The 26,812-nt window shown below is 39.4% G+C and overlaps 1 non-coding gene across 1 annotated transcript; it reads right to left on the bottom strand.

Moving 5' to 3' along the window:
* Positions 1–1,648: 1,648 nt before the first annotated feature.
* Positions 1,649–25,897, bottom strand: LOC128693070 (uncharacterized). The gene is made up of 4 exons (XR_011391589.1): positions 25,796–25,897; positions 24,503–24,624; positions 3,536–3,707; positions 1,649–1,801 (listed from the first exon to the last, which is right to left on the bottom strand). It is a non-coding gene; the product is annotated as an uncharacterized protein (transcript).
* Positions 25,898–26,812: the final 915 nt, after the last annotated feature.

Here is a 26,812-nt window from a genome sequence, read left to right as displayed (position 1 = left end):
TGAAAAAAAAGCACTCAGAATGGCTTGGAGCTTGAATCACAAGCGATGAAGACTGTACTCACGTGGCTTGCTTGAGTACTGGGGTAAGACACCTGGGTTAGTTGCTAGCTGGCTTATCTTAACCCTTCACACAGAATAGCTTGATAACTTCTCACGATGAGCACACCAGGGGTGGAAAGCTGGCTTGGCAGACAAAAGCTGGATGGAGTAGGCTAGGCTGGACTGGACTCCCTCACCAGAGACTGGTAGCTGGCTTATTTTGCAAACTCGGGTCAACCCCTCGGGAGTGATGCAAATAAGCAGATAAACACAAATACAAAGAGACTGACCAGTGATTATTGTAGTGGCTGGTAGAAGCTTGAGAGAGTAGCTGACTTGAGGTAGCTGGCTTGGCTAGGTCGGCCTAGTGTCAGGAGATGGCGACCGTCACAGTAGAAATTTATCTCCAGAAATCACTGTAATCGTCAGAATTACAGGCCCTCTGCTGTCACCATTTGTCGTAGGGGTTCTTAAATGGAGATATCGAGGGTTGAAGGTAGACACACTTGTTGGATGGTAACGATATATTGTCAGACTGTGGTAATGGGAGATGGAGCCCCCAGCCTGCCTTGTCCTGCCTATGTCTACACGCCGACTGAGAGGGAGGCAGAGGTACGAACGTACACATGCGCATCCCGTGACGTCACACAAACAGTCACAGGCCTAAAAGGGATCTTCTATATAAACACATGGATGGTACTATGATATGCTATACAACACATATAAGGGGATCAGCAACTCTGCTGACACCACATCTGACTTCCCACAAATAAATACTACTCACCTCTCACTCTACATTAAAACTACAAATATTTTAAGGTAAGTAATGAGTGTAGTGTGTGTGTATTTTACTTTTTATTGCCTTTAATGCCTAGTTCTATTTCTAACTTAATATATGTTAGTGTAAACTTGTTATCTGGCATTCATATGCAATTATAAGTGCAAAAAAATGGCGTTTTGCTTTCCAGCGATGTCTGCTTTCTGGCAGGAGCCTGGAACCTAACCTGTCGTATAAGTGGGACCCCATTGTACTAGTGAAATAGCTGAGAATTTGGTCTAATGGAACAATGTAATTGGCCTAAGACAGGAATCAAAGTTGGTAAAATCACAGATGCATAAATACACTGACACAGAAAAATTCATGTAAGTGTAATTTCGTCAATTTTCTATCAAATTTTGTACTTTTTGTTTTATTACCTTCAGAAAAGATTCTCTACCATTTTATTAAAAAAAAATTTTTTTTTTTTAATAAATTTTTTTTTTTTTTTAATTCTTGGATCCTGTGGACAAGTCTCAGATTAGGGGTCTGGACCCTTTGAGGGGTCCAGACCCCTGAGAAATGATCTGATCTGTATATTACAAATTTTCTTGAGAAATGATCTTATCTGTATATTACAACAGATGTGTGAGTGATACAGTACAATGTTGACACTAAGATTGATCGGGGAAGCATTCGCAGACAGTGTGGGCACTGATTGTAAGTAGAGTATCTCACAATCTGTACACACACACATATTAATCATGAACATTTTATGGGCGTAACAGTCACTTTCCATCATGGTAACTGTACTGAAAAGGCAGCACAAAATAAATGTTATTTCTTCTAAAAACTCCATGTTTTCGAGTGACTCACCTGAAATGCTGAAAGGGGAGCCAACACCATGGGATATATAAAGCCAGAAAACAACTGTACTGCACCTCCTTTCAGCTCTAAACAAACTGGACACTGCAACTTTTGCATAAGTAATGGGGTCTGAACAAACTGCAAACATAAATTACATTTATTAATAATTTTTGCATTTTACATGATTCTTAAGTTACAGTAACATATACTAATACTGTAATTAGTAGCAATATGGCTGATATTTTTTTACAATGATTTCAAATTCACACCTTTTCCTCATATTAAGGAGGAAGTAAAGTCTGCACAGAGTTTTGAAAAACTATGGAATGAACACTGCTATACATTACAGTGGAACCTCGGTTCTCGTACGCCCCAGTTTTCATAGGATTTGGTTTTCGATGACTTTTTCAGTCAAAATTTTGTCCCAGTTTTTGTACATCACCTCAGTTTTTGTAGAGTTGACAATGGTCCGTACCGAACGCATCCGCCTGCTCGTCCGCGTCACTCGGCCACTCAAGTGCCAAGTGACTCAGTCTGCCTTTGTTTATCGTTGAGTGAGCATCACCCTGAGCATTAGCCGAAATATTTCGTAACAATCCATTGTTTTTTGTGCTTGTTTATTGAGTGCGACTGCTAAATAAGCCACCATGGGGCTAAAGACAGTTCCGATAAAGTGAGAAACACAATAGAATTCAAAAAAGAAGTTGTAGCTAAGTACGAAAGTGGTATATGGGTGGCCAGGATGTATGGGAAATCTGCATCAACAATCAGTTCCATCCTGGCCAAGAAAAAAGAAATCATGGGGGCTGATGTTGCTAAAGAGGTAAATGCGCTAACAAAACACAGATCACAAACAATCGAAGATGTTCAGTTGTTGTTGTTGGTGTGGATCAACGAAAAACAGTTAGCGGGAGATAGTGTTTTGAAGTCGATAATTTATGAAAAGGCAAGCCAGTTGCATGCGAATCTCGTAAAGAAAATGCCTGGAACAAGTGCTGCTATTAGTGAATTTAAGGCCAGCAGAGGCTGGTTCAACAAATTCAATAAGTGATCTGGCATACACAGAGTGTTAAGGCATGGCAAGGCTGCAAGTTCGGACAAACATGCGACCGAAGTGTCTGACAGACACCGCAACATCATGGGATCTTTTTGTTTTTTTCAACAAGTCAGCCGTCTCCCACTGAGGCAGGGTGACCCAAAGAGAAAGAAAATCCCCAAAAAGAAAATACTTTCATCATCATTCAACACTTTCACCTCACTCACACATAATCACTGTTTTTGCAGAGGTGCCCAGAATACAACAGTTTAGAAGTATATACATATAAAAATACACAATATATCTCTCCAAACTGCCAATGGGATCTTGATACAAAGAATTCTTCAACACTTGTCCAACCTTTGGACGAAGACGAAGACGAAGACTAGTGGATGGTACCACTATGACCCCGCCTCCTGCTTCGCCTCGCCTGACTACAGTACATAAGCCACTTCTACGGCCCTATGCTGTACTTTCTATAAGACTGATGGACTGAACACATCGACTCCAGGCTGAGGGACTTATTACCTCAAACTCCTCCTCTCCTTACACCTTTCTGATTTGTATTGGACTAATGAAGCCACTGTGTGGCAAAATGTTTCTTTGATAAAGATACCCACATGTTGTATAAGTGTCTCAATCTTCAACTTCATGATTTTAAACCATTTATCATATATGTATTTAATTTGTCTCATAAACTCTTAGCAAAATATATAAAATTTAGCTGAAGACCCAGGAACCTTACACTATGAATTAAGTGTATTAAAATATACATTAAAACATCATATATAGGTAAAAGTTAATATGTAAATTTAACAAGTGCAGTATTGTCTTACATGGTGGTGTAACAGTGTGCTCACTATGGAAGGCAGTAGGACCACTGGAATAAAAGTAGGCACAAAGGCATAATTCTTCAGCTTGACAGCTCTCCTGTAGTGAGAGTTGATATATGCAGCAGTGCAGCTGCTGATCGATGACAATCCAAACATGTAATTCTTCAGTGCAAACCTTATCAAATGAAAATGAAGACAGGTAAATTAAATTTTCACTTCCTACAAATATTAAAAATTATATAATATCTGGTTTTAAATACTGTAATAATAAGAGGCCTTTTTTATTATTTTTTTTACATTTAAACATTGTGATTAAACTTCTTTCCTAAATTTAAATAATAGGTGAATATTTTTTCTTTTAAAATTTTCCATGCAAGCTTGCCGAGGTTTAGGGTTACAAAAGCTACTGATAATATATATATTTTAGAGTACAGTATTTAATTTATGATTTTCCCCACTGCAAAACATTTAATATTTTTTTTTTACCCTCTTGTCCATATAGTCACATTTATTAAAATACTCCAGGTGCTATTGACTACCTCAGGTGCTACTGATTTTGTTTTTAACCCTTTGACTGTTTCAGGCCCCTCTCTGAAACTGTCATTCTATGTCGCTCAATTTTTGAAAAAAAAAAAATTATTTTTTCTTATGAAATGATAGAGAATCTTTTCCCGATGGTAATGACACCAAAAGTTCAAAATTTGGTCGAAAACTCGTGGAATTATGCTCCCGCGAAGTTAGCGGTTTCTGCGACATATGCGTATCGGCGATTTCGCCGACTTTGAGCCCTATTTTCAGCCAATTCCATTGTTCCAGTTGACCAAACTCATAGCTATTTCTTTAGAACTCCATTTTATCTATCAGCTGAGTACAAGAAACCTCCCATTTACTAATTTGGATTACCCAATATGGTGGTCAGAAATTGGCAATTTGGCCAATTTCACGCAAAATAAAAAAGATGCCAATTTCAAAATAGGGTCCAGAATAAACAAGGTAGACCTTCGTGGCACTAAAATAACATATGCTCTGTTCATTAGTCACATCTCTAGGCCCTTCTTATATTATTATTGCTTTCTATTTTGATTTTTTATTCATACAAAAAAATACAAAATTTACTGTTATGCAGACGACTGCATTATTGTAAAAATGGTATAAATAATATCAGTGCACTAGTGAAAGAATATTAGACTCCCCAGTTGACGTGTATTGGACGTGTGGTGTGATTTATTTACTCTTGAACATTGGTAAAAATCGAACATTTCTGCTACTTTGAGCTCAGTTTCAAGGTCGTTTTCATCGTAAAAGTAATGAAAATCATCTCTATTTCTATAATATGTTTTCCATTTTATCACCTAAGACCATGAAAACGCGAATACAATGATAAATACTATACGAAAATACACCTCAAAATCGGCGTTTTATTCCAAAAAAACGATCAGTTTTTTTTTTCTCATTACGCAATGTGTGCTGCAGGATTTTTTTTATGTGGTGCACACTGACCACACAGACCCATTCTCTCACATGTGGGCCTACCAGCTTTCTCCCACTTGATTTGAAGCCGCTAGAATTATTGAGTATATATATGTCAGAAACATTGGCTCGTAAGACGTATTTATACGTCGAAAACAGTCAAAGGGTTAATACCGTAGTTCATAAACTCACATTTGTTAAAATAATTAAGATGCTATTAGATGCTTAAATGTATAACTCTATTATCTGTACTGTAATAATCCCTTTTTCTTTTAAATTTTTACAAGTTTTAGAATAATTACAGTCTTATTCATAAGTCTAGTTGTAGATTCAATATAACTCCTATATTATTTTACTCAGAAAATCTAGTTTGTAAAATTACTCTCATCCTATGATTACAGGCATAGATCCTGATGTAAACTTTTTACTAAATGAAATACACGAATCAAACAGTAACTGTAATTACTATACAGCAGACCAAGCAAAGACATTACTCAGTGCAAACAATAACATAACCATCTTTAACTACAATATCAGATCCTTGAGCAAACATTATGATGACCTCACAGCATTACTCAATTCCCTTCATTCCAAAATATCAATCATCACACTCACAGAAACCTAGCTTAAGCCTGATATTACAGATGTCTATACCATTCCTGGCTACATGTCCATACACAACTGTAGAACAGACCACCAAGGGGGAGGAACAGCTATATATTACTCAAATCAACTCGAATGCATCGACAAATCCTGCACAAGGGATGAACATGGAGAATATATCATAGCCAAATTTAAATCAAAAGACCTGCAAAAACCCCTCACAATTATAAACATATACAGAGTACCACAGTCAAACATTTACCACTTTAGGGAAAAACTAGGAAACATGATTACTGATGCACACATGAATAAAGACCACCTACTACTAACAGGAGATTTCAACATAAATATACTACACAACCAGGACCCACAAGTAACCAAATTCACAAACACAATGAGTAACTGCCTGTTGCTACCAACAATATCTAAATCTACAAGAATCACCGAGACAAGCATCTCCTTAATAGACCACATCTGGGCAAACACCATATCCCCTTTAACCCTTTCAGGGTCGACAGGCCCTCTCAGAGACTTGTTCTCAGGGCCGCCCAAATTTCAAAAAGCAAGAAAAATTATTCTTTCTTATGAAAAGATAGAGAATCTTTTCCCGATCATAATGACACCAAAAGTATGAAATTTGATGGAAAACTTACGGAATTATGCTCTCGCGAATTTAGCGGTCTCAACGATGTTTATGCATCGGCAATTTTGCCCAATTTGAGCCCTATTTTCGGCCAATTCCAGTGTACTAGTCGACAAAAATCATAACTATTTCGCTAGAACTCCATTTTTTCTATCAAATGAGTTCAAGAAACCACCCATTTACCGATTTCAACTATCCAATACAGTGGTCAGAATTTAGCAATTTTGCCAATTTCACACAAATTTCAAAAGATGCCAATTTCCAAATAGGGTCCAGAATAAACAAGAGAGACATTCCTGGCACTAAAATAATATTTCCTATGTTTATTAGTCACGTCCCCACTCCCCTCTTACATTCTTTTGCTTTCCACTTAGAATTTTTATTCTCACAAAAAACAGATGATTTACTGTTATGCAGACTACTGCATTAGTGTAGAAATGGTATAAATAATATCAGCGCACTTGTGAAAGAATATCAGATTCACCAGTTGATGTGTTTTGGATGCATAGCATGATTTGTTTACTTTTGAGCTTTGGTAAAAATCAAAGATTTCTGCTACTTTGGGTTCAATTTCAAGGTACTTTTCATTGTAAAATCAGTCAAAATCATCTCAATTTCTGTAATATGTCTTCCATTCTATAAAATGAGGCCAGGAAAACTAGAATACAACAATAAATACCATACGAAAATACAGTGCAAAGTCGCTGTTTTAATCCAAAAACGCGGTCAAAGTTTTTTTTTTCTCATTACACACTGTGTGCTGTAGGATTTTTTTTATACCACACACACTGACCACATAGACCCATTCTTTCATATGTAGGCCTACCAGCTTTCTCTCATTAGATTTGAGGGTGCTAGAATTTAGGCGTACTAGTACGTCAAAAACCCTAGTGCATAAGCCGTACTAGTATGGCCGAAACCCTGAAAGGGTTAAAAATCAGGCATAATCACAGACAACACTACAGACCACTACCCAACCTATCTCATAACTAACCTGGGCAAACTGCCATAAGACATCACTAAAGTAACCTTCGGACTACATAACGAGACAGCAGTTAACAACTTTACAGCAGCTATGAATAACATCGATTGGCAAAATGAGCTCGAAACATATACAGATATGAATGAATGTATAAATAATTTTCTAAAAAAAGCCCAAAGCCTCTATAACAAACATTACCCAAAAAAAACTAAACAGATCACAGCAAAAAGACTGAATAATCCCTGGCTAACACCAAGCATCCTCAAATCCATTAACACAAAGCACAAATATGAAAAACAGTATAGAATGGGTCTAATAACTTGAGAACAATCTAAACGTTACTCGTCAGCACTTACCAGCCTGATAAGAAGATCTAAAAAATTGTATTATGAAAATAGACTACATAACATCAAAGGTGATATGAAAAAAACCTGGAAAACTCTATCTGAAATTCTTGGAAATAAAAAGTTATCCAAAAACAAAACAATCAATCTAACAAAATCAGATGAACCCCAACTCACACCTACTGAAACAGCAAATAGACTCGATGTTTTCTTCTCCACCATAGGTAAAAATCTAGCGAACAAAATACCAAGCGTAAACACCTGTCCATCAGACTACCACAGAGGTACCTACCCAAATATGCTATTCCTAGCTCCAACCAACCCCATAGAAGTTACACTCATCATAAACACCCTTAAAAACAAGGCAGGAGACAAACAGCTTGCCTGCTTTTATGTACAAAAAAGCTTCTCAAGTATTGTCACCAATTATTGCAACGCTCTTTAACAAATCCATTGAATCAGCTACCTTCCCAACAATCCTCAAAATAGCGAGAGTCACTCCGATCCACTAAGGTGAGCAAGCTGACTTGAATAACTATAGACCAATACAGTAGGGCCCCACTTGTACGGCGGGTTAGGTTCCAGGCTGTCGCCGGAAAGCAGACATCGCCGGAAGGCAGAACGCCATTTTTTTTCCAGTTATAAATGCATATATGTAAATGCCAGACAACAAGTTTACACTAAATTATATTAAGTTAGTAATAGAACTAGGCATTAAAAACATACAAAGTAAAATACATTCACAGTAAATTCATTACTTATCTTAAAGTACAGTGGACCCCCGGTTAACGAACTTTTTTCATTCCAGTAGTATGTTCAGGTGCCAGTACTGACCGAATTTTTTCCCATAAGGAATATTGTGAAGTAGATTAGTCCATTTCAGACCCCCAAACATACACGTACAAACGCACTTACATAAATACACTTACATAATTGGTCGCATTTGGAGGTGATCGTTAAGCGGGGGTCCACTGTATTTGTAATCTTAATGTAGGGAGAGAGGTGAGTAGTGCTTATTTGTAGGAAGTCAGGTGCAGGTAGCCCAGGTGTAGGTAGCACTGGCTCCCCGTCTCATACTTAATATACGATATTTAGAACATCCCAGAGAGGTAAAATACACATACAGTGCACTCTTTATTTACCTTAAAATATGTTATTTTTTTATTTATTATTATCACACTGGCCGATTCCCACCAAGGCAGGGTGGCCCGAAAAAGAAAAACTTTCACCATCATTCACTCCATCACTGTTTTGCCAGAAGGTGCTTTACACTACAGTTTTTAAACTGCAACATTAACACCCCTCCTTCAGAGTGCAGGCACTGTACTTCCCATCTCCAGGACTCAAGTCCGGCCTGCCGGTTTTTTTATTTATTTATTTATTTATTTATTTATTTATAATTTGAGCACACTTACAGAGGTACAAAAAAAAATACAGATAAGAGCAGCATGCCAAAGCCACTTATACTATGCATAGCATTACGGGCTGGCTTAAAATTAACTTAAGATTAACTAAGCAATGATGAAATCAGTGAAAAACATTAATGTAAACTGATTACTATAAAGCACAAGTGAGTATTACAAAGACAGGTCATATGGTTGCATGCATTGTTGTAAATTCAGTAGAATGGAGTATTCTGTTAGGTAGTGAATTTAAAAAAAAAATAAAGTTAGATTGGGTTTTAGGTTTAACATTTATGTGATATAATTGTGAGAAACATTTAAGATATACAATTTATAAGGTTCAGTTATTCAGTATTTATTTGGTTTTGGGTGAGTAAGTGATCTTTGAGAAGAGACTTGAATTTATAAACAGGTAGTGTTTCTTTTATATTTACAGGTAATGAATTCCAGATTTTAGGGCCTTTTATGTGCATTGAGTTTTTGCATAGCGTGAGATGGACACGAGGAATATCAAAGAGTGATCTGTGCCTTGTGTTATGGTCATGTGTTCTGTTGAGGTTGGCAAGGAGATGTTTGAGGGGAGGGTTAATATCAGAGTTGAGTGTTCTATGTATGTAATAGGTGCAGTAATAAGTATGGATGTTTTGTATGGTGAGTAGGTTGAGTGTATTGAATATTGGTGGAGTGTGCTGCCTGTAGTGAGAATTTGTTATCATTCTAACTGCAGCCTTTTGTTGGGTAATTAGTGGTCTGAGATGGTTACTTGTTGTTGAGCCCCATGCACAAATTCCATAGGTGAGATAGGGGTAAATAAGAGAGTGATATAGGGCCAGGAGGGCTGACTGTGGAGCATAGTACCGTATCTTCGATAGTATGCCTACAGTCTTGGAAATTTTCTTAGAAATTTGTTGTATATGTGTATGAAATTTGAGTCTATTATCAAGGTGGATTCCTAAGAATTTTCCCTCTGTTAGCTTTGTGATAGGTGATCCGTTTATCATTATGTTAAGAGGGACATCTGTAGCTCTGTTACCAAACTGAATGAAGTAGGTTTTGTCAATGTTTAGTGTAAGTTTGTTAGTACTCATCCAGGTAGATATTTTCTGTAATTCGGTATTTACAGTATTGGCTAGCGTGACTGGGCTCGGGTGGGAGAAGACGTATGTTGTGTCATCAGCAAATAGTGTGGGTTTGAGTAATTGAGAAGCATTTGGTAGGTCATTTATGTATAGGAGAAAGAGAAGAGGGCCAAGGACACTTCCCTGTGGGACACCAACTGTAATTGGTTGTGCAGAAGAGTTTGCCCCATTTGCGTACACATATTGGCTTCTGTTGCTGAGGTATGACTTGAGGTAGTTGAGGGAGTGCCCTCTTATACCATAGTGTGATAATTTTACGTGGAGCAAGTCATGGTCAACTGTATCAAAAGCTTTACGTAAGTCAATGAAGATCCCCAGTGGGACTTCTTTTTTCTCTATTGCAGTGTATATATGTTCTAGCATGTGTATAATAGCATCATTAGTATTTTTATTAGGCCTGAATCCAAATTGGCAGGGGTTGAGTATGTTTTGGGAGATAAGGTAGGAGTAGATTCGTTTATGAATTAATTTTTCGAAGATTTTTGAGAGAGGGTGTAAGTTGGATATTGGCCTATAGTTATTCAACTCTGTTTGGTCTCCTCCTTTGTGAATCGGGGTGACCCTTGCTATTTTGAGTACTGTAGGGAAGGTGGAGGATTCAATGGATTTGTTAAAGAGTGTTGCAATGATTGGTGATAGCACTTGTGACACTTTTTTGTATATAAAGGGTGGTAAGGTATTTAAATCTCCTGCCTTGTTTTTTAGTGCGTTGATAATAAGGGAGACTTCGTATGGGTTAGTCGGAGCTAGGAACAGTGTGTTCGGGTAGTTGCCGGTGAGGTAGTCATTTGGTGGGGTATCTGAGCTTGGGATTTTATTGGCAAGGTTTTGTCCTGAACCCCTTTATAAATGTTACTTTGCTCACACTCCAACAGCACGTCAAGTGTTAAAAATCATTTGTCTCCATTCACTCCTATCAAACATGCTCACGCATGCCTTAATATAGGAAGAGAGGTGAGTAGTACTTATTTGTAGGAAGTCAGTGTAGGTAGCCGGTAGATGTAGCCCGCCTGGGCTACACCTACCGGCTACCTACACTGTGGCCCAGAGCCATATTATTAACATCGACATGCCTTGTTCACTGAATTTAATCATTTCTAACAACTACCTTTAGATGCCATCATAAACGAAGGTAGAAGTAATGAATAATTCATGCCGAAAATTGTAAACAAAAGTGGAGTGAGGGAGTGGCTGGGCCAAACGCAGATTCATACACGTTTTCTCTGATGGCTGAACAGAGAAAACGTAATGTTGTCCCTCCACCCGGCTACCACACAGCTCCACAAGTATTATTATCAGAGCACACATAAAATATGCAATAAATGCCAGACAACAAATTTACACTAACTTATATTAAGTTAGCAATAGAAATAGGCATTAAAAACACAATAAAAGGTAAGATACACACAGAGTACACTTATTACTTACCTTAACCCTTTCAGGGTCCATCCCGTAGATCTACGGCTTCACGTTGAGTGTCCAAACCGTAGATCTACGCCAAAATTCTAGTGCCATCAAATTTAGCGCGAAAGCGCTCATAGGCCTACATGTGAGAGAACGGGTCTGCGTGGTGGGTGTGCGCCATAAACAAAAAATCTAGGCGCCCGCATAGCATTGTGGGAACGTCGGCTCAGTTACCCTTGTTCACCATGCCTCGTCGCAAGTCAGCTCTCACTCCACAGAAAATTGGGACTCTCGTCTTCCTATCTAATGTTCTGACACTGATGGAAGTGGAAATGAAGACGAATTCTATGGCTTTGATCAGTTAGTGACTGAAAGGAATGACCAGGATATTGATAATAGTGCAGAAAACCCTGACGATCCTCAACCTTCTACCTCTGGCGTGGGCACTCTTGACTCACGGTCGGTTGTACCTCAACGCAACAGAAAATTAATATTTTTGCGTGGCCAGGTCTCCGACTTCAGTAATGACGATGATAGTGACGTGGATTATGATTTTATTGCACTTGACGATCATTCGTGTAGTGATAGTGAGGAATCATATTCACCAGTGAAGCGTCGGTATGTACGCCGCCGCATGCGCTCGGGTAGTGTACCCTATGCTGTGCCCAGGGGATGGAGTACATCCCGGAGTACATCCCGTGGCCCTACACCAGGTTTAGATAGTGATAGTGAGGATGATGTGGCTACACTTGGCATGGATGGACCACAGGCATCAGTAGATGGTGGTAGTGGTGATGGTAGTGGCACCGCCATGTGTGACTCACCAGCCCAGGCTGGGACCCACGCTGCTGACACCTCAGTTCAAGGACAAAGCGGAGCATCAGCCACCAGCCCACCACAACCACAACCACCCACACACCCAGCCTATGATGTCCAGTATCCACCAGCAAACCGTATCTGGGATTGGCAGCAAAATCCCAATTTTGTTCTCAAGCCCCACCACTTTGATGACTCTCAAAGTGGAATTCTACCTTCTTGTCCCCTTGGAACTGCGGCCAATGAACTGGAATTCTTTGAATTATTCTTTGACCAGCCAATGATGGAAACTATTGTCAAGGACAGTAATAAGTATTTTGAGTACACCATGGCAAATACGATCATATCACCACAGTCAAGACTACACCGGTGGAAAGAGATGACTGTTGCAGAAATGTATTTGCTTTTTGCAACAATAATGCTTATGCCTCATGTCTATAAGCATAATATAAAAGCATACTGGTCCACAGATCGGCTAATTTCTACCCCGGTCTTCAGTGAAATCATCCAAGTGAACAGGTTTATCTTACTGTTACGTATGTTGCACTTCTATGACAAAACCAGGCCTGACAGATGTGACAGGTTATACAAGATTAGAAATGTTTTTATGTATCTCAAACAAAAGTTCAGCATATACTTTTATCCATCCAAGAATCTTCTAATTGATGAGTTTTTGATTTTGTTCAAAGGTAGACTGTCATTCAAGCAGTATATACCGAGCAAGAGGAAACGCTTTGGTATAAAACTGTTTGTACTCTGTGACTGTGACAGTGGCCTGGTGTTGGATATTGTTGTATACATGAGTAGTAAAACATTGGAAGATACCAGGATGTTATTGGGTATCTCAGGTGACGTAGTGAGAAACATGATGGCACCTTATCTTGGTAAGGGGCATACATTATATACCGATAACTGGTACACAAGCCCATTACTCAGTGATTTCATACGAGTGAACAAGACAGATGTGTGTGGCACAGCGCATTCTAATCGTAAACATATGCCCAGGCTCAACACAGGTGCTCGTGGTGATGACGTGCAGGTGTTTACTGCCAATGACATCATGGCATTACGGTGGCATGACAAACGAGATGTCACATTGTTGACAACCATTCACCGTAATGAAATGCAAGACAGTGGCAAAGTTGATCAAGTGACTAATGAACGTATTCGAAAACCAGTGGCAGTTATTGATTATACACAAAACATGCGCTTGGTTGACAAATGTGACATGCAGATTGGTTTTGTTGATTGTGTTCGTAAGAGTTACAAGTGGTACTTGAAACTTTTCTTCCATCTCATGGACATTTCAATGCTCAATGCATATAATATGTACCAAATAAAGACTGGCAACAGACCACCGTATGGTGAATTTTGTTTGTCTGTTGTCAGACAACTCATAATGAAGTACCAGGTAACAACACCTGCTATACAACAAGGTCCTCGAATTCCTCAGGATATACCCAAGCGTTTGAGGAGGGAAGGTGATCATTTCATAATACAGCTTCCTTCAACTCAGAAGAAATTTGCTCAGAATAGATGCATCGTCTGTGCACAAACAAAACGACGGCAACAAAGACGCAAAGACACTCGGTTTATGTGTGAGGAATGTAAGGTGCCTCTGTGTATGGTGCCTTGCTTCAAGGAGTTCCACAAGCTCCAGCAGTTCTAAAACCATGTCCAGTGATTGTAAATATGTAAATATATGATAGAACATTAGTATTATACAAGATTTGTGCATGTTTATTGTAATAAACAACAGTGGTAAACAATAATATGATAATAACTTTAGTGTGGTTATTGTGTTCAATACAGTGAGTATATATATCAATTATATACAGTATTGGTCTCTCAGGCCCCAAATGTTAGTAGGAAAAGAAAAAATTGGAAAAGAAAAGAAAAACTACAAAAACCGCTAAATAAAGTAATGCGCGTATGTGGAGTTCGTTGCCGCCACCACATAATTTTGGACAAACTTCTTGGCACTGTATCTCGGTAAGTACTGATCAGAAATTTTGTTTTTTGTTTTATTACCTTCACAAAAATATGCTCTTTAATTCTGTAAGAATTTTTTTTTTTTTTTTTTCAAAATTTCTTGGACACTGAAGCACCACTTCAGATTTTGGCCTTGGACCCTGAAGGGGTTAATTAAAATATTAATATTAATGTGTGAGAGGTGAGTGGCAGGGTGTTTATTGAATAAAATCAGAATGGCACACCATCATCCTATAAGGCACTTAAAGCAAGAGGCTTATGACTTCTCTTTTTATTACAGCTAACCTTAGACACCATCGTCAATGAGAGCCAACTAGTTAACGAAAGAGTAAACGAGAGAGAGAACGAGATACAGAGTTGAGACAATGTAAGAACACAAACTGAACAGGTAGTGGGCGATCACTTGGTCAGGCGAAATAAATGCGTATTAATATGTGTCTACTTTTAGTTCATTCACGTCCATTTGTAAGTTTGTAAAACATTTACCTCAATATTTTTTTATTATAATAATAATTACCTCACAACACAAATACTCTTACATTGTGTACAAGTTGTACAAGTTAGTTCAGAATAAACAAACAGCAACACACCATTTTTAGAGTGAATGAAGATAATAATATTAATAATAATAATGTTATTATTATTATTATTATTATAATAAATAATAAACACGCTAGATAACAGGGATATCTTGCTACTCCAACTTACACTTTGGTCACACTTCACAGACACGCACATGCATATATATATATACATACATCTAGGTTTTTCTCCTTTTTCTAAATAGCTCTTGTTCTTCTTTATTTCTTCTATTGTCCATGGGGAAGTGGAAAAGAATCTTTCCTCCGTAAGCCATGCGTGTCGTATGAGGCGACTAAAATGCCGGAGCAATGGGCTAGTAACCCCTTCTCCTGTAGACATTTACTAAAAAAGAGAAGAAGAAAAACTTTATAAAACTGGGATGCTTAAATGTGCGTGGATGTAGTGCAGATGACAAGAAACAGATGATTGCTGATGTTATGAATGAAAAGAAGTTGGATGTCCTGGCCCTAAGCGAAACAAAGCTGAAGGGGGTAGGAGACTTTCAGTGGGGGGAAATAAATGGGATTAAATCTGGAGTATCTGAGAGAGTTAGAGCAAAGGAAGGGGTAGCAGTAATGTTAAATGATCAGTTATGGAAGGAGAAAAGAGAATATGAATGTGTAAATTCAAGAATTATGTGGATTAAAGTAAAGGTTGGATGCGAGAAGTGGGTCATAATAAGCGTGTATGCACCAGGAGAAGAGAGGAATGCATAGGAGAGAGAGAGATTTTGGGAGATGTTAAGTGAATGTATAGGAGCCTTTGAACCAAGTGAGAGAGTAATTGTGGTAGGGGACCTGAATGCTAAAGTAGGAGAAACTTTTAGAGAGGGTGTGGTAGGTAAGTTTGGGGTGCCAGGTGTAAATGATAATGGGAGCCCTTTGATTGAACTTTGTATAGAAAGGGGTTTAGTTATAGGTAATACATATTTTAAGAAAAAGAGGATAAATAAGTATACAAGATATGATGTAGGGCAAAATGACAGTAGTTTGTTGGATTATGTATTGGTAGATAAAAGACTGTTGAGTAGACTTCAGGATGTACATGTTTATAGAGGGGCCACAGATATATCAGATCACTTTCTAGTTGTAGCTACACTGAGAGTAAAAGGTAGATGGGATACAAGGAGAATAGAAGCATCAGGGAAGAGAGAGGTGAAGGTTTATAAACTAAAAGAGGAGGCAGTTAGGGTAAGATATAAACAGCTATTGGAGGATAGATGGGCTAATGAGAGCATAGGCAATGGGGTCGAAGAGGTATGGGGTAGGTTTAAAAATGTAGTGTTAGAGTGTTCAGCAGAAGTTTGTGGTTACAGGAAAGTGGGTGCAGGAGGGAAGAGGAGCGATTGGTGGAATGATGATGTAAAGAGAGTAGTAAGGGAGAAAAAGTTAGCATATGAGAAGTTTTTACAAAGTAGAAGTGATGCAAGGAGGGAAGAGTATATGGAGAAAAAGAGAGAGGTTAAGAGAGTGGTGAAGCAATGTAAAAAGAGAGCAAATGAGAGAGTGGGTGAGATGTTATCAACAAATTTTGTTGAAAATAAGAAAAAGTTTTGGAGTGAGATTAACAAGTTAAGAAAGCCTAGAGAACAAATGGATTTGTCAGTTACAAATAGGAGAGGAGAGTTATTAAATGGAGAGTTAGAGGTATTGGGAAGATGGAGGGAATATTTTGAGGAATTGTTAAATGTTGATGAAGATAGGGAAGCTGTGATTTCGTGTATAGGGCAAGGAGGAATAACATCTTGTAGGAGTGAGGAAGAGCCAGTTGTGAGTGTGGGGGAAGTTCGTGAGGCAGTAGGTAAAATGAAAGGGGGTAAGGCAGCCGGGATTGATGGGATAAAGATAGAAATGTTAAAAGCAGGTGGGGATATAGTTTTGGAGTGGTTGGTGCAATTATTTAATAAATGTATGGAAGAGGGTAAAGTACCTAGGGATTGGCAAAGAGCATGCATAGTTCCTTTGTATAAAGGCAAAGGGGATAAAAGAGAGTGCAAAAATTATAGGGGGATAAGTCTGTTGAGTATACCTGGTAAAGTGTATGGTAGAGTTATAATTGAAAGAATTAAGAGTAAGACGGAAAATAGGATAGCAGATGAACAAGGAGGATTTAGGAAAGGTAGGGGGTGTGTGGACCAGGTGTTTACAGTGAAACATATAAGTGAACAGTATTTAGATAAGGCTAAAGAGGTCTTTGTGGCATTTATGGATTTGGAAAAGGCGTATGACAGGGTGGATAGGGGGGCAATGTGGCAGATGTTGCAAGTGTATGGTGTAGGAGGTAGGTTACTGAAAGCAGTGAAGAGTTTTTACGAGGATAGTGAGGCTCAAGTTAGAGTATGTAGGAAAGAGGGAAATTTTTTCCCAGTAAAAGTAGGCCTTAGACAAGGATGTGTGATGTCACCGTGGTTGTTTAATATATTTATAGATGGGGTTGTAAGAGAAGTAAATGCGAGGGTCTTGGCAAGAGGCGTGGAGTTAAAAGATAAAGAATCACACACAAAGTGGGAGTTGTCACAGCTGCTCTTTGCTGATGACACTGTGCTCTTGGGAGATTCTGAAGAGAAGTTGCAGAGATTGGTGGATGAATTTGGTAGGGTGTGCAAAAGAAGAAAATTAAAGGTGAATACAGGAAAGAGTAAGGTTATGAGGATAACAAAAAGATTAGGTGATGAAAGATTGAATATCAGATTGGAGGGAGAGAGTATGGAGGAGGTGAACGTATTCAGATATTTGGGAGTGGACGTGTCAGCGGATGGGTCTATGAAAGATGAGGTGAATCATAGAATTGATGAGGGAAAAAGAGTGAGTGGTGCACTTAGGAGTCTGTGGAGACAAAGAACTTTGTCCTTGGAGGCAAAGAGGGGAATGTATGAGAGTATAGTTTTACCAACGCTCTTATATGGGTGTGAAGCGTGGGTGATGAATGTTGCAGCGAGGAGAAGGCTGGAGGCAGTGGAGATGTCATGTCTGAGGGCAATGTGTGGTGTGAATATAATGCAGAGAATTCGTAGTTTGGAAGTTAGGAGGAGGTGCGGGATTACCAAAACTGTTGTCCACAGGGCTGAGGAAGGGTTGTTGAGGTGGTTCGGACATGTAGAGAGAATGGAGCGAAACAGAATGACTTCAAGAGTGTATCAGTCTGTAGTGGAAGGAAGGCGGGGTAGGGGTCGGCCTAGGAAAGGTTGGAGGGAGGGAGTAAAGGAGGTTTTGTGTGCGAGGGGCTTGGACTTCCAGCAGGCATGCGTGAGCGTGTTTGATAGGAGTGAATGGAGACAAATGGTTTTTAATACTTGACGTGCTGTTGGAGTGTGAACAAAGTAACATTTATGAAGGGATTCAGGGAAACGGGCAGGCCGGACTTGAGTCCTGGAGATGGGAAGTACAGTGCCTGCACTCTGAAGGAGGGGTGTTAATGTTGCAGTTTAAAAACTGTAGTGTAAAGCACCCTTCTGGCAAGACAGTGATGGAGTGAATGATGGTGAAAGTTTTTCTTTTTCGGGCCACCCTGCCTTGGTGGGAATCGGCCAGTGTGATAATAAAAAAATAAAAATAACAATATTATTATTATTATTATTTATTATAAAAAGCACTAAACCCACAAGAGTCGTGAATTGCTATATATAGAGTAAAGGCATACGAAAAGAATGTTTTTCTACAGTTATCCCACAGTTTGACTAGAGAAAACATAATTCTTCTGACACTACCTACACAGCTGCTTTGTAAACAAATCTCATATTTACATCAATTTTTATTCTTTGAGTGTATGTATCATGTTTATATGCCATGTAATGGGTTTCATATATAATTTTGAGGAAAATATCATAGATAGATTAATAAAAATGCCTATACAGTGGACCCCCGCATAGCGACCTTAATCCGTGCAAGAGGGCTGGTTGTTATGCGAAATGTTCGGCATGCGAATGAATTTTCCCCATAAGAAATAATGGAAATCAAATTAATCCGTGCAAGACACCCAAAAGTATGAAAAAAAAAATTTTACCATATGAAATATATATTTTCCTACACACAAAGAGAAGGATACATGCACAATAGTAGAGTAGTACATGCACAATATATATTGTGCATGTACTACTCTACTAAATGAAGAATAAATGACACTTACCTTTATTGAAGATGCAGCAATGACTGATGAGACACTGTGTCCTGGGAGTGCCTTTTCCTCCTGAGTACTGTAGGTCCTGTTTGGCATTTTCTTCCAGAACAGGCCTTATCACACTGTGTATGCCACTACGATTCTTAAATCTCTCAAACCAACCTTTGCTGGCTTTAAATTCACCAATATGAGCACTAGTTCCAGGCATTTTTCCCTGTTCACCTGGGTGTTAGTCGACTGGTGTGGGTTGCATCCTTGGAGACAAGATTAAGGACCCCAATGGAAATAAGTCAGACAGTCTTCGATGACACTGACTTTTTTGGGTTAAACCATATCCTGGGTGGCAAATCCTCTGGGGTTAATTGTTTCTTGGTATTCTCAATAAGCCACACCAACAACGGTGCTACAGCAGCAGCAGCAGCTGACGGTGGTACAGCAGCAACAGACGATGCTACAGCAGCAACAGACGATGCTACAGCAGCAGCAGACGATGCTACAGCAGCAACAGACGATGCTACAGCAGCAGCAGATGATGCTACAGCAGCAGCAGACGATACTACAGCAGCAGCAGACGATGCTACAGCAGCAGCAGACGGTACTACAGCAGCAGCAGCAGCTGACGGTGGTACAACAGCAGCAGCAGCTGACAGTGCAGCAGCAGCTGACAGTGCAGCAGCAGCTGACAGTGCAGCAGCAGCTGACGGTGGTACAGCAGCAGCAGCAGCTGTACCACCAATAGTAGCGATGGTTGATTGGGGTTTATTATACAACCTGGCCAGCTCGGAGACACGCACTCCACTTTCATACTTATCAATGATCTTTTTCTTCATCTCTATAGTAATTCTCACCCTTATTGCTGTAGGGTTGGCACTAGAAGCTTTCTTGGGGCCCATGGTCACTTATTTTCCAGAAAAAATCACCAAAAACACTGTAATAATACGAAATGTTCCGATTGTATGCTTGGATGTTACCGCGGAGGCTGGCTGGTAAACAATGCCACCGGCGGAACGTGAGCGTGGCTCAGGCCGCACATTGGACGCGTCTCGGACGAAGGGCGGTGAGCGGGTTTTTGGGCGGTATGCGAGGCAAAATTTTTGCAAAGCGTCCGGTATGCGGATTGTACGGTATGCGATGCGTACGGTATGCGGGGGTCCACTGTATTGATGTAAAATAAGACATTTAGTGTGCCCAAGAGTGATTATTATTACGTAGTATTGGCGTCATGAGTAGAGAGAGACTTAGCCATTTTAATGTGTACCTGCACACCAGCACAGTGTGTAAGTATATTTAGGTACAGGTACACATAAGTATAATTATCAGAGTACAGTGGACCCCCGGTTAACGATTTTAATCCGTGCAAGAGGGCTCATCGTTATGCGAAATAATCGTTATGCGAATGAATTTTCCCCATAAGAAATAATGGAAATAAAATTAATCCGTGCAAGACGCCCAAAAGTATGAAAAAAATTTTTTTTTACCACATGAAATGTTAATTTTAATACACACAAACTGAAAAAGGCATGCACAATTAAATGACACTTACTTTTATTGAAGATCTGGTGATGATTGATGGGATGGGAGGAGGGGAGAGCATTATCTTCTTACTGTTTAGAAGGGGAATCCCCTTCCATTAGGACTTGAGGTAGTAAGTCCTTTTCTGGGGTTACTTCCCTTCTTTTTTTAATGCCACTAGGGCCAGCTTCAGAGTCACTGGACTTCTTTCGCACAAGATATCTGTCCATAGTGGCCTGTACCTCTCGTTCCTTTATGACTTGCCTAAAGTGTTTCACAACATTGTCAGTGTAATAATCACCAGCACGGCTTGCAATAGCTGTGTGAGGGTGATTTTCATCCATGAAGGTTTGCACTTCAAGCCACTTAGCACAGATTTCCTTTATCTTTGTAGTAGGCAACTTCTTCAATTTCTCTCTCCCCTCCTCTGAACCAGTTTCCCCAGGTCTGGCCTCTTGCTCTTGAAGTTGATCTATCAGCTCATCAGTGGTTAGTTCTTCATTGTCCTCCTCCACCAACTCTTCCACATCCTCCCCACTAACCTCCACCTTTCAAACAGAGCTTTTGTGTACAGTTTCTTGAAGTTGGAAATAACCTGCTGGTCCATGGGCTGCAGGAGAGGAGTGGTATTAGGAGGCAAAAACTTCACCTTAATGAAGCTCATGTCCCCATAAAGTCGCTCTGCCACGTCTGTAGGATGACCAGGGGCATTGTCTAACACCAGGAGGCACTTAAGTTCTAATTTCTTTTCAGTTAGGTAATCTTTCACATTGGGGGCAAATGCATGGTGTAACCAGTTATAGAAAAAATCCCTAGTGACCCATGCCTTACTGTTTGCCCTCCACAGCACACACAAATTATCCTTGAGGACATTCTTTTGCCTGAACGCTCTGGGAGTTTCAGAGTGATACACTAATAAAGGCTTCACTTTGCAATCACCACTAGCATTGGCACACATCAACAAAGTAAGCCTGTCTTTCATAGGCTTATGTCCTGGGAGTGCCTTTTCCTCCTGAGTAATGTAGGTCCTGCTTGGCATTTTCTTCCAGAACAGGCCTGTTTCATCACAATTAAACACTTGTTCAGGTTTCAGTCCTTCAGTTTCTATGTACTCCTTGAATTCCTGCACATATTTTTCAGCCGCTTTGTGGTCCGAACTGGCAGCCTCACCATGCCTTATCACACTATGGATGCCACTACGCTTCTTAAATCTCTCAAACCAACCTTTGCTGGCCTTAAATTCACTCACATCATCACTAGTTGCAGGCATTTTTTTAATTAAATCCTCATGCAACTTCCTAGCCTTTTCACATATGATCGCTTGAGAGATGCTATCTCCTGCTATCTGTTTTTCATTTATCCACACCAATAAGAGTCTCTCAACATCTTCCATCACTTGCGATCTTTGTTTCGAAAACACAGTTGAACCTTTGGCAAGAACAGCTTCCTTGATTGTCTTTCTGGTGCCCACAATAGTAGCGATGGTTGATTGGGGTTTCTTGTACAGCTTGACTAGGTCGGCTATACGCACTCCACTTTCATACTTATCAATTATCTCTTTCTTCATTTCTATAGTAATTCTTACCCTTTGAGGTGTAGGGTTGGCACTAGAAGCTTTCTTGGGGCCCATGGTCACTTATTTTCCAGAAACAGCACCGAAAATACTGTAATAATACGAAATATTCCGAGTGTATGCTTGGATGTTACCGCGGAGGCTGGCTGGTAAACAATGGGACGGCTGGCACATGTGAGGCTGGCTGAGGGCGCACATTGGACGCGTCTCGGACGAAAATCGGTAAGCGGGTTTTTAATCGGTATGCGCGGCAAAAATTTTGCGATAAAAGTAATCGTTATGCGGAAAAATCGCTATGTGATGCCATCGTTATGCGGGGGTCCACTGTACATATAAAATATGCAGTAACTTTAAAAACTTGAAATTTTGTAAAGTTTCCTGACATAATAGATGTGGTCACGGAAAATGTAAACAAACCGGGTGGGGACGCCGTATTTGAAAGACCACTTGCCGTATAGCAAATTTTGGTCATAATCTGACATCGCCATATTAGCGGAACACCGTAAGGCGAAACGCCGTAAAGCGGGGCCTTACTGTATCTAACTTACCACTGCTCTCTAAAATCTTTGAAAAATTAATGCATAGACAGATCTATTCCAACCTCGTCTCATAGAACATATTAAACCCTTGTCAGTTTGGATTCAGGAATAATAAAAGCATGAATGATGCTATCATACACATGCTAGAACTAATATATACCGCACTTGAAAAGAAAGAAGTCCCGCTGGGCATTTTCATTGATTTACGTAAAGCTTTCGATACAGTCGACCATGAACTGCTGTATTCCAAATTAACGCACTATGGTATCAGAGGCCACTCCCTCAACTACCTAAAATCATACCTTAGTAACAGAACTCAATATGTGTATGCAAATAATGCAAACTCTTCCACCCAACCAATCACAGAAGGAGTCCCACAAGGAAGCGTCCTTGGACCACTCCTCTTTCTCATCTACATCAATGATCTACCGAATGCATCACAGCTACTCAAACCCATATTATTTGCAGATGACACTACATTTGTCTTTTCCCACCCAAACATGGTCATACTAGCAAACACAGTCAATGCCGAATTGCAGAAAATATCTGCCTGGATGATGACTAATAAACTTACCCTGAACACTGATAAAACCTATTTCATTCAGTTTGGAAACAAAGCTTCAAATGAACCGATTAACATAACGCTAAATGGATCATCAGTCACAAGACTCACAGAGGGAAAATTCCTAGGCATCCACCTTGACAGTAGCCTTAAGTTCCGGACACACATACAACAAATCAGCAAGAAAATCTCCAAGACTGTAGGCATACTATCAAAGATGAGGTACTACATTCCACAATCAGCTATCCTGGCGCTGTACCATACACTCATATACCCTTATCTTACATATGGAATTTGTGCATGGGGATCAACAACATCCAATCACCTAAAACCCCTCATAACCCAGCAAAAGGCAGCAGTAAGAATGATAACGAATTCCCACTCCCATTAAGAACATCCATACTTATTCAGGTGCCTAATGTATACATAGAACAATACACACAAATATAAACCCTCCACTCAAACTTCTCCTCACAGACTTAAACAGGACACATGACCACAACACAAGACACAGATCTCTTTTTTATATACCTCGTGTCCTTATCACACTGTGTAAGAACTCTATGCACATTTAGGACCCTAAAATATGGAATTCATTACCAGAAGATATTAAAGTAACCAGTCTGAAAATCAGTTTAAGACTCTTCTCAAAAGCCACTTAATCACCCTAAACTAAATGCTAAATACTCAGTACACACATACTCACCTATGTACTCCCACATCATAACTTCAACAAACACTTTGAACCTTTTATCCATTGTTGACAGGAATATAATTGAACCATTGTTTTCCACAATAAGCATTTTAGACCATATGAATATTCCTTTGTCTTATACAAATGTAATTCACTTATAATTAATAATCTACTGTTCAACTATGAAATAATTACTGTCCTACTGTACAACTATGATAAAATCCTTAGTGTTAAGTAGTCTGTAAGCCAATAATGTTAAGTTGGCCCATAATGCCTAGGCATAATAGAGGCTATTTTTGCATTGCAACCCACTATTGTAAATATAAAATCTCAATGTACTGTTTGCAAAAACATTAAATAAATAAATAAATAAATAAATAAATAAATAAAATAAATAAATAAATATGTGGGGCAGCGGGCCTCCAGCAGCAACAGCCTGGTTGACCAGGCAAGCACCAGGTGAGCCTGGCCCATGGCTGGGCTCAGAGAGTAGATAAACTTTTGAAACTCTTCAAAGGTATATCAAAGGTATAAAGTTGCTGTTTGATTACATTACTTTCATAGCATACACAATCAAGTTTGGCTGGCATACTTACACATCTTTTGTTGGTTTCCATGTATCTATAAGAGTCATAGACTCATTAAGGGATTCCATATCAAGACTGTCAACAGAAGCATCTTCCTGTCTGACTGGATTTTGCATTTTTTCTTCCTGGTTCTAAAAGAGAAAAACTTATAAGAACATAAGAAAGAAGGAACACTGCAGCAGGCCTACTGGCCCATGTGAGGCAGGTCCAAGTCTCAAACTGGCTTAAGCCAATGTCCCAACCTAGTCAGGTCAGGTCAAATGCACTTAAGGAAGGAGCACGGCATCAGACCTAGTAGTACAAGCTAGTCAGGTCCAACTCACACCCACCTGCACCCACTCATGTATTTATCTAACCTATTTTTAAAACTACACAATGTTTTAGCCTCTATAACAGGGGTAATTACACCACATAAAATTATGCCTTTTAATTTAAATACAGAAGTGACATTTCATGATGATTTTACTTAATGTTCATAAATTCCTTGAAAGAATTTATTTCAACTGGGGTTCCCATTTTGCTCGGCTTATCTAGATACAAACATACATATACAAGCACACACACATCCACAGGTAGTATTGACCAGCAACGAGGCTGGGCCAGGAGCTGCAAACTGACCCCTGCAACCACAAATACATGAGTATACACTGATGTAGGTGGCATCCTGGGGGTCCACAAGGACCCAAATAGAAATGTCACTTTAACATTTATGGGTTATCCTGGGTAAGCTAGACATGTGCTGCTATGATAATTTATGTAACTGTATTTATGTGTACCTGAATAAACTTACTTCAGGTTAACCCAAGTTGTCAGAAATGTCTGCATCACCTGGGACTTCCATATAGCAAGTTAATGATGTCAGCTACATCTATAATACTTGTATCGTGTACTGGTACAAATTATTATTATTATTATTATTATTATTATTATTATTATTATTATTATTATTATTATTAAACATAGCTTCAAGACGAGCCTCATTTTCAACCAGACTGCCACCCACCCCAGTGACTCTTCTTTACAGAAATCCTGGAGCCATCTAGTTAATTTAGCAACATCCAGTGGTCATTATCTGGTATTTGTGTTCGTAAATTATCAAAATTCCGAGGAAAATGTAAGTTAAACAATGTGACTTATTCCCGGCGTCTGATAACACAGGTCTAAACACAATAAGTAATAATAGTTGACAAACAGCAAACATAAATCTCTGCAGGTTACGTAGGGACATTTATTATTTTAACCCAAATATATAAGCAAAAGTTGTAGTTTTCAAAACCTAAAAAAAAATAAAATGATCCTCACCGCCGGAAGCTTTTTTGTTTTTGTTTGTAGTGGTTGTTAAGGGCAGTAATTGCTCACACCTTACTGAGCACTGCTTCCCGGGAGACCGGTAAAGACTCGGCAGGTGATGCAACATAACACAATGAAAAGCAGGCGCTATGAGTACACTAAGAGACAACACAATAAGTGTCAGGGGTTCAAGACTGTTCAACTGCCTCCCAGCATACATAAGGGGGATTAGCAGTAGACCCCTGGCTATTAATATATAGTAAAAATGGTTATTATCATAACCATATTTTTTTAAGGAGTGGACCTGTAAGCCAGCGGAAGGCCTCGGTCAGATGATCAAAAGCTCTAGCTGTGGGTCTTCTTATGGCTAGGGCCCGCGTCAGGAAACACTTGTCCTGTTCCCTGACAAACATTACCAACCAAGACCTCTGACTGGTCAAAGAAGCTGACCAGGTTAACCCTTCAGAGGGCAATGTCTGATATATTAGAATTTCACACTTAACTCCTTTAGAGTGGATAGAGTAACTCAATACAAGTTGAATACTCTGGGAAGTTTCCAATGTAGCGAGAAGGCATTCCGATGCATCGTTTCAATTTTAATAGTGGAAGTGTTGTGCAGTTTGTGAAGGTTAATGAGTGATGATAATGGGGATTATTGCCACGGACCAACTGTATGTGGGGCCAGCCACCTATATACAAACCTTGAAAGGCTTCCATAAACACATCTACCTCCAGCACAGGCGCTATGGAAAATTTTCTAGGGTGATTACCTGTACGTACCTCAACATTACAAGCATACGAGTAATCTCATTGGGAGACAACAACTATATTGTTTACCGTAGTCACCCCGTGTAGACATGTGAGAAAACTTAACCACCTCTGGTCACTGCAGGTGGTCCCCTCGACCCTCACAATCTTATCCATATCTGTCCGAGACCAGTATAAATTGGATAGCACCCCCAAGTACGGCGCTACTAATTAATTGTGGACTGTATAGATTATATTAGTTTAACTGAATGAAGGGGGGGG

The sequence above is a fragment of the Cherax quadricarinatus genome, chromosome 6 (assembly GCF_038502225.1).
Source record: "Cherax quadricarinatus isolate ZL_2023a chromosome 6, ASM3850222v1, whole genome shotgun sequence".
In the NCBI taxonomy this organism is placed as follows: domain Eukaryota; kingdom Metazoa; phylum Arthropoda; class Malacostraca; order Decapoda; family Parastacidae; genus Cherax; species Cherax quadricarinatus.
This window is presented reverse-complemented; position numbering and strand designations above follow the sequence as displayed.